This window comes from Cyprinus carpio, unplaced genomic scaffold (genome assembly GCF_018340385.1).
Source record: "Cyprinus carpio isolate SPL01 unplaced genomic scaffold, ASM1834038v1 S000006678, whole genome shotgun sequence".
NCBI classification, from domain to species: Eukaryota; Metazoa; Chordata; class Actinopteri; order Cypriniformes; family Cyprinidae; genus Cyprinus; species Cyprinus carpio.
In genome coordinates, this window is record NW_024879296.1 from 44,624 (window position 1) to 53,449 (window position 8,826).

Sequence of the window (8,826 nt, forward strand, 5' to 3'; positions counted from 1 at the left end):
GACCAATCGTAACACCTTCGCTATAACATCTGTACCATAAAGACACAGTTACAGCAATCAAAAAAAACTAAACTAAAGCATGAGCCCCAACTAAAGCAAACACTGATCTCCACAATGATAACGTCAAACGAAACAAAAGTATCATCATCTAAACCTGTTTATTCTCAATGAGATCTTCTTTAGATGTCTGACAGAAATAAAGTCAGTCTGGTTAGTAATGAGTGAAGCTGGTTAAACCTGTTTGTTGAGTTGTTTAAATCTTCAGTTGGTTTCCCACTGGATAGGGGCGAGAATGAGGTTAGAGGGAATTATGGGTTCAATGGATGGGGGAATCAGAGAAGATTCGAACTGGCTAGAGCAGGGATCTCCAACCCTGCTCCTGGAGAGCTACCATCCGGCAGACTTCAGTTCCAACCCTGCTCCAACACACCTGTCTGTAATTATCAAGTTGCCCTGAACACTGCTTCAGGTGTGTTTGATTGGGGTTGGAGCTGAAATCTGCAGGACAGTAGCTCTCCAGGGGCAGGGTTGGAGACCCCTGGCCTAGAGAGAGCATCTGCCTTGACATTCTTTGAGCCTGGACAGTAGGTTAACATGGCACATACTTAACCTTAACCTTAGTAAACTGTAATTAATATATTAACCTAGTTAATTTCAACATTTACTAATAGATTGTTAAGAACAAAAGTTGTGCCTGTTGACATTATTTATCAGAGCTAACATGAACTAACAAAGAACAGTTGTTTTTAACAGTATCAAAGATTAATGCATATTGTAACAAATGTTTTGATAGTTTTTATTTTTAGTTAATTTTGTAACAAATGCACAGTATTGTAACGAGCACAGGTACGAGACTCCGCCAACGTGGTTAATGTTTTGGACAACACATTAGTAAATGGCAAAGTTTTAAAATTAAAACCATTTTGTACTTTATCTAATCATTTACAATTATTTCCATGGATCATTTTTGAGTGAAACAGTGAGTACTTTTCCTCGGTTGTTGCCCATATTCAAATCACTCAGGATTTATGGTTGCGGTGTCTTTCCACATCTTAATCTGGTGACATCTTTGTTTGGGAGCTTTTATTGCTGCACCTGTAAAGACCAAATAATATACAGGTATCTATTAGTAAAGGTCTAGTGTAATGCATCATTGTGAACTACATTAAATGTATGTTGTAGCAATGTACCTGTTATTTGACAGACTATTTACAGCACTAACTGCAGTGGCAGTGTAATTGTTATTTGTGAGTAGCATGATTAATATTTAGTGTGTAGCATGCTAATTAAAGATAGTTCACCCCAAATATGAAAATCATTTAGTCCCTATCATACTGTCCCATACCTGACAAACTTGTTGGGTTTAATTAACAGCATTCTTCAAAGTATCTTCTTTTGAGTTTCAGCAAAAAAAAAAAAAAGTCTGAGGTTTGGTAAAACGTAAAAGACAGAATTCTGGTTAACTATACATTGAAGTAAATTAATAATAACTTTTCACCAGCCATCGCCATGCAGAAATATAACAGTGAACCCTGCAATAAAATGCTTGAAAAATACACATTCAGTAGATCCAAAGCTTGCTGTTGATCAGGTCTCTTCAGTTAATATTCCCTGCAGTTACTGCAGAAAATAACATGGTGAAACAGTCCAATGCAGACATTTTTACTTGAACTTACTTTCTCATTGTCTCTAATACGCCTTGCTAGTCCAGTCAGGAGTATAATAAATATATAAATATATAATAAAGATCACTGTCTTGGACTCCAAACACTGCTGTGTTCACAGGTGTCTGAGTAACGTCTGTCATTCCTTCAGCGCTGACACTTCTCTTGGTTACTACAAAATATAGAAATATTAAAATAAATGTGTAGCATGTTAAGAGAAATATTCAGTTACTCCTGTGTGTCTCTACATCATGAGTGAAGAGCATCCAGCACCAAAAGTGATGAACTGTGATGCTGTGTTTGTGTTGTAGTCACATGTGTTTGGGCAGAGGTGTGCATCTGTACATGTATAGTCTGCTTGCATTCAGCATCTGTAAAAAGCAGAACAGAGATATTGCAGATGATCTCAGACATACTGATGCATACATGACTGCAGTACGTTCTCATCATGAAAATAACTGAAAAAAAACTAGATTATGTATTTAGTTTGAGTTTATTTGAAAACAACGACCTTATACACACTAAAACAAATCTTCACCCTCACCTACTTTAAGAAATAGGGGTGGGGTGGAAAACAACGTTTGCTGGTTGCAACTGCGTTTATATATATATATATATATATATATATAATATATATATATATATATATAGATATATATATATATAAATATATATATAAATGTGTAAGCTAAAAATTCAAACAAACCTTTCTCTTTGTATGCTGGACCGCCACCATCCTCCTCTTCCTCATCTGTTTGTTGGAGGACTGTAGTGTTGCTCGTCAGTTTTCTGCAGCGTAAACACTCTAGACCCACAACAATAATTAGATCAGATGAAAATGATATCGGTCATTTATTTTTAACTTACGTTTCGTACAAAGCCGCGTTCGCTGCAGTCTCACACGTGAGGTAAACTTTGCGAGTTTTATGAGCACCCGCGCTAGTACAACACTAAAAAGAAATGCTCAACGATGCTTACCAGAAGTTGTTAATCGAAATGAGTCCATACATGCATATCTCTTGGTAAAATAATCCGTTGTTTTGTTTGCATCCAAACTGCCCAAACCTGGCGGACAGCACTCACGAGCACAGGTACGAGACTCCGCCCACGCTGCGCGAGTGAAGGTGTATCACCTGAGAGCAATGAAGCGCGTTCAAAATACATAACAAACGTATATAAGAATGACCTGCTGCGTTGCATAAATATAGATTTGCTATTGTTATAAATATTAGAGAATGTTCTGTCCTATAAAGCACTTTTAATATTTTTTTTTTCTTTTTACATTTTATCGCAGATATTTTGTTTTTGACAAATTCACGACATTAAACGTGTAGTTAACATTATAAGATACCGTAAAGGTCTTAAGCCAAGTTTAAAAACCGTTTTTTTTTATGTTCATGAATTGTTGCTATATTAATGTAACCATCTATGACTGAACCAAGATTGCCAGAATTGGGCCGGACTCCACAACCAGACTCGGGCCGGTGCTTTACAGCCGCATCACGAACACATGCGCGAGAGCGAGCTGCGGGACACACTCACCCCGGGTAACACTCACCTGAGCCGAGGGCAGCCGAGCTCGGGCCCGTTACTACATGCTATCTGGACACACCATTTTTAAGGCTCTAAAGTTGGCAACCATTTATTTCTAAAGTCAGTTAAATGTAAATTATATTGAAGTGACTTGAAAATTTAAGGTACAACTTTTTTAATGTGTTATGATACCATAACTGCATAAAGAGGAATAAAAAAAATGAACTTGTTAAAAGGAAACTTCAGATTTGCTAAATAAATAAATAAATAAAAATCCAAGCAGTGGAAGCTTCAGCGCAAGTTCTACTAGGAAGACTTAATGCCACGTCACGTATTACAATTAGATCTAGCCAATCGGCTCTTAACACAGAAAAATATAAACCCCTCTACTCACACTTCATTGTGTTTGCAGATACTGCTGCGAAGTTTCCCCTCCATCCTCCCCACCACCACCAGGCTGGCCCTGTACATGCGGGGGTATGCTGCGCTCTGCCTTCGTCTTCGGCAGGAATAGCTGGAATCGACAACGTCTGATTCAAGCTACAGATGGAGCCTACACCAAAATAATTCTGTTCTTTGTATTGGTTTTGTAAATAAATACTTTTGACTTCTTCACCTCCGGAGTCTTTCTGGTAGAACTATAGAGTTTATTGCTATGAAAATGTTTCAATGAAATTACAAGAAAAACGTAAACTGAATGTATGTTATTTATGTAGCCGGTAGGGTGGTTGAGACGGGAAGTGTACCTTTAAGGCCTGCTCATTGGCACTGATCATTTGGCGTAAGTGACACCTTTAAATGTGTTGTGAGACATGAACAGGAAAAATATTAATGCGGTGTGAGTTGAAGAGCGAGCCTCTTGGTGTATCGTCTGGTAAACAGGAGAATGTGAGTCTTCTTGGAAGGTTATGTCTATTTAATATTGAAACTTGTTGAGAACCGCTTAACACGGCTCATTGTTTGTTTGTTTGTAGTTCGGTTTGGTGTCTGCGTGTATGGTAATCAGTAAACAGTGCCAGCAGTCACGAGTCTACAGTCTACAGACACTTACTCGCATAATAGCGAGTAGTGATTCTACATGGGTTTGCAGTAACGAGTAACATCGAGGAGAGTGCACAGCTATTAGTCATTCATGCCGTTTAACTTTACTGTCACGGGGTATATAGCTTTAATTCATTTAGGCTGGTGTCCAAAGAAAAAAATTTAAGTTGTATGTAAAATGTAATGTTTTAAAATGTCACAATGTGATCAAATATTGCATCATAAAATATTTGTTTGTGATTATTATAGGATTGCTTTCGTCGATCATTAGCCACTGTTTTTCCTGGGTTTAATTATGTTTTTTTTTTTTGTGTTTATTGATTTGTTTGTTTATTGGGGATTTTTTTTCATTGTTTTTTTGATGACCTGGACCTAGGATGGAACATTAAAATAATCAAAATCAACGTTTTTTTTTGTTGTTGTTGTTGTTGTTTGGCAATCGTCATAATTCAACATTTGGCCTATGGGCATTGTGTGCAATATTTCCTTTGGGGGACAATGTCTATTTTGCAGTGTTTTACTAGTGTGAAATGCTGTGTTAATGTACGGTAGGCCAATTTGGGTTTAAAGTGTTTCTTGCAGTGTTTGAGGTGTGTGTATGTAAACAGTATCTATATCTATTTGACTTTATTCACGGTGTAGGTCTAAGTATTGTGTAAGATTTTTTATATTATATATATATAATATATATATATATATATAGTATATATATATATATAGATCCGTAACTCATTTATTATGAGACTTTTATTCACTGTGATTAATTTATTGTAGAAATTGTTCACGGTTACCTACTGGGAACATTTGTCTGCTCCGATTGCCAATCAGTGTATTATTGTCTAGTGTTTAATAAAATTGAGTACATCAGTCCCATTTTCATCTCTTCACTGGATATAACCTGTCTAAATAGTTTAAAGGGGAGCGCTGTTTTGGGTTTTTCTAGTTTAGATTCTAGGAGTCACATTTACTTACATATGCTACCCAATATTTGCTTATTATTGTTGTGACATAATGACGTACGTTTGTCATTCCCATGTAATTGGTAAAGAGCAATTTATCTGGTGAGCCTGTTGAATTTGGATTAATAGAATATTCTACTCTTTTAATTTAGTAGAATAATAGAATATAGAGCGTTTTTTAGTAATACTTTTAGCAGGAACATTTTGCCCTGCCTTGTGCTTCCTGCTTCGATATGCAGCTTGGTGGTCTAAATATCGTGCTGAAAAACAGGAAATTGTTGATTTTCCTACTGAGTAAGAACATGTGCTCACATCGCTTTTTTTTTGGACAAAGGATCTGCTTAAGGTATGAAGTATTTCTAACATATTTGTTTAAATACAGTTCGACCGTGAACCGTGAGCCAGTGTGTGGTTTTTTTTTTTTTCTTTTTTCTTTTGTCATATTAAATAAAAGTTGTTCACGTGTGACGTGATAATTATTTTACATCCATTGAATTCTGCTACCACAGAGTTTTAAAAGATTGCATCATTACTTTGTTTTTACAAATATTTTCATTGTTTATAGCTGCACAAATGAACTAACATCATTCTATCACACTTAACAAACCTAATTAAAATAAATAAAACAATCTCCTTATTTTTTGCATTATCATTATTTTTCTGTAACTCTGACTAGATGTGCTGAAAAAAGGAGAAATAATATTTCATAAAAACCTTTAATAATATTGCCCAAAGAAGTAAGGTAACATCAGTGCCAAAAAATGGTACATGTGGTCTTTCAATTAATGCACAAAAAAGATGAAAAATCATTAAGCTGTCATGTGTATTCAACATAAAGTCAAAAGGTAATCTAATAATGTAGTCCAAGTTCAAATGTTAAAAAACAAGTACTTTTTAAGACATCTTGCCATACCAAAAGTGGACATTTCTGTAGAGAATGACCAGTAGCTGATAAAGCAACAATCACCGTCTTTTTTTTATTTATTTTTTTATGAAGGGCTTCGATGAAATGTCTGTGAAAATGAAATGGTTACAAAAGAGTTTTGAAAAAATACTGAAATGCATGTTTGTGCAAGTAGCTAATATGTTTTATTGCCATCAAAACTTAACTTATTCATCAAAAGAATTAGGCAGAGTTTTTATGTTTTTAAAATGTTAATTAAATGTGTTTTGACATTTTTTCATCGCTTAAATGCATATCAGTACTACTACTTTTTCACTTTTATAAACCATTTTGTTAAACATCTGTTTAACCTTGCGCAATAATGTAATGCAGTAATGATAATAATTAAAATAATACACTTCTTTTTTCCAGCACTAAATCATGAATAATATCACAGCGTCATGTGGAGAGATTCAGTCTGCTGTGGGGTTTGTGTACGTGACTTCTGCCTGTTGTACTGAATAAAACCAACAATCCTGACTGTGAGCAGAGCTGGTATTCACAGGTGAGTGTGTTTCTGTCCTTTCTGTCTCTCTCTCTTCTCACACACACACTGATCTTATGGTGTGTCATTTCTTCAGGATGGGCGTCACATTTGTGATAGCAGATCCATCAGATCCTCAAACACTGATTGATCCTGTTATGTCTGTCCTCATCTGATCGTCTCGTCACTTCTTACTGTGTGGATGAACTTTGGTCATGAGAATGGGTCATCTGTGATACTTCAGGAGTAAATGATTTTTCTCTCTCTCAAACATCACGCTCATCTGATTTCATATTTAATTCATCTTGAACACTATAAATGCTGCCTCTAATGCTTCTGTCTTTCATCACAGTTCAGAATGGAGACCATGTTCATGAGGTGAGAGAAACACTTCAGCTCTCATGATGTTAATGACAGACAGTTCACTCCTGAAAATGTCCCTCATATCATTTCCAAATGACTTCGTTTCTTCTGGTCAAAAAACACAGAAGAAGATGCTTTGAATCGTGTGCTTTGCGATGGCTCAGTATGTTTTGTTCTCACAGTGAAAGTCACAGAGGTTTGGAAGGACCTGAGAGAGAGAGAAATAGATGACAGAAGATTAATTTCAGCTGTCCCTGTGTTTTTCAGTGAGGAATGAGACGGACCCCATCAGCGGATCGACACAAACTCCAAACTCATGTGAGTTCAGCTGATGATTGAAATGATGTCTGCATGTGTCAAATAAAAGACATACTCACTCCAAAGTTTAGTGAAAGTGAAGGAAATTTTATACTGTTTTATCAGGTTTTGTTGGTTTATTAATTCAGTTTCTTTTGATAATTGTATTGTGTGTTTTATGTATTTCTTGTATAGATCGGTTGTGGTGGCTTTTTTGTTGCTTTTTCGTCATTTTTCTTATCATCATCATGATCTGTTTCATGCTGTGGTACAGGTGAGGTTCTTCTTATGACTGTTAGAAACCAAGATCTTTATGCTTAAATTTAAATTTGTAAAATGAAAGCTAATTTGAACTTTTTTGTGTTGGGACTGCATTAAATCATTTGTGTTGCACCTAACTGAGAACTTGATCTGTAGTTTGCAGCATGCTTTGCTTTGTGAAAATCATTTTATAAATCTCAGTCAGGGGAAGATCTCCACCCCGACACCTCCCCGAAATCACCATATGTGGAGCTTGCAACGCCTAGTTTTTACTATGGCATAAACCTCATCTGCATATCATTTCCATGCATATTCCCATCCACGTGATACCATGTTTAACTCCGTTAAAGGTACAAAGACATCAAAGGAAATATGAGATACGGAGTATAAATGCCATTTTTATTGCTGAAAAAATCATCCAGTATTCTTGTTATGTTTTAGCATAAATACCTCTGTGCAGCTGTTTGGTGGTTGTACAGTAAGATTATCACTGGACCGATTCAAACTAGACAATATAGACCGTTCCACTGAATCCAGCAGTGTCCGCCACAGTATCGAAGTCTTTGAAGATCACTGTTCTCACCAAAATATTTTCTCATAACATGAGATATGCAGTTTAGTTTGAAGATGAATTATTGTGCACCTATAGCACTCCTCACTGTTATTAAAACAGCATACCACAGGAAAAGTGATCAAGCGCATCTACTACCCAGACAGAAAGCAGTTTCAGCCCAGATCCGGCCAACATCTGGCCCGCATGAAATACATGAAAAACATAAAATACCTAAATTCGTTTTTTTTTTATGTTTTGTGTAATTTATTTATTTTATTTGTTTGTTTATATTAATGCGATTGGAATATTTAATGTAAATGTGTATATCGACATGAAAACAGATTTTAAAATCATTGTTTACTTCATTACTTTTCTCACTCCAGGAAAAAGAGAGCGTACACATGCTCTATAATGTCCGTACGTTGCGTACATATTTACTCCAAGTTTATTTTTTTATAAATCCCGATACGTGCGTGGAAAATTGCGTATGCATTTTCTATGCCCATTTTGTGTGCACGCAATGTTTATAAATGAGACCCCTGGCCTCTTCATCCTGTTCAACTGATGCACAGAACAGTTTTAACACCACTTCCTAGCACAAAAAATATAATACAAAAAAATAAACAGAAATGCTGTTTAAAGAGATTTCATTTAAATAGGTCTGTGATGCTATGCCCAGCTATTCAGCTCAGTAGTTGAGATGAATTTGTACTGCAGCTGCTGCAGAT

General features: G+C 35.9%; 1 long non-coding RNA gene across 1 annotated transcript; it reads right to left on the reverse strand.

Annotated features, from left to right (window-relative positions):
* Positions 1-955: 955 nt before the first annotated feature.
* LOC122144452 lies at positions 956-2,670 on the reverse strand. Its single transcript, XR_006159718.1, has 3 exons — positions 2,371-2,670; positions 1,677-1,836; positions 956-1,095 (listed from the first exon to the last, which is right to left on the reverse strand). It is a non-coding gene; the product is annotated as an uncharacterized LOC122144452 (long non-coding RNA).
* Positions 2,671-8,826: the final 6,156 nt, after the last annotated feature.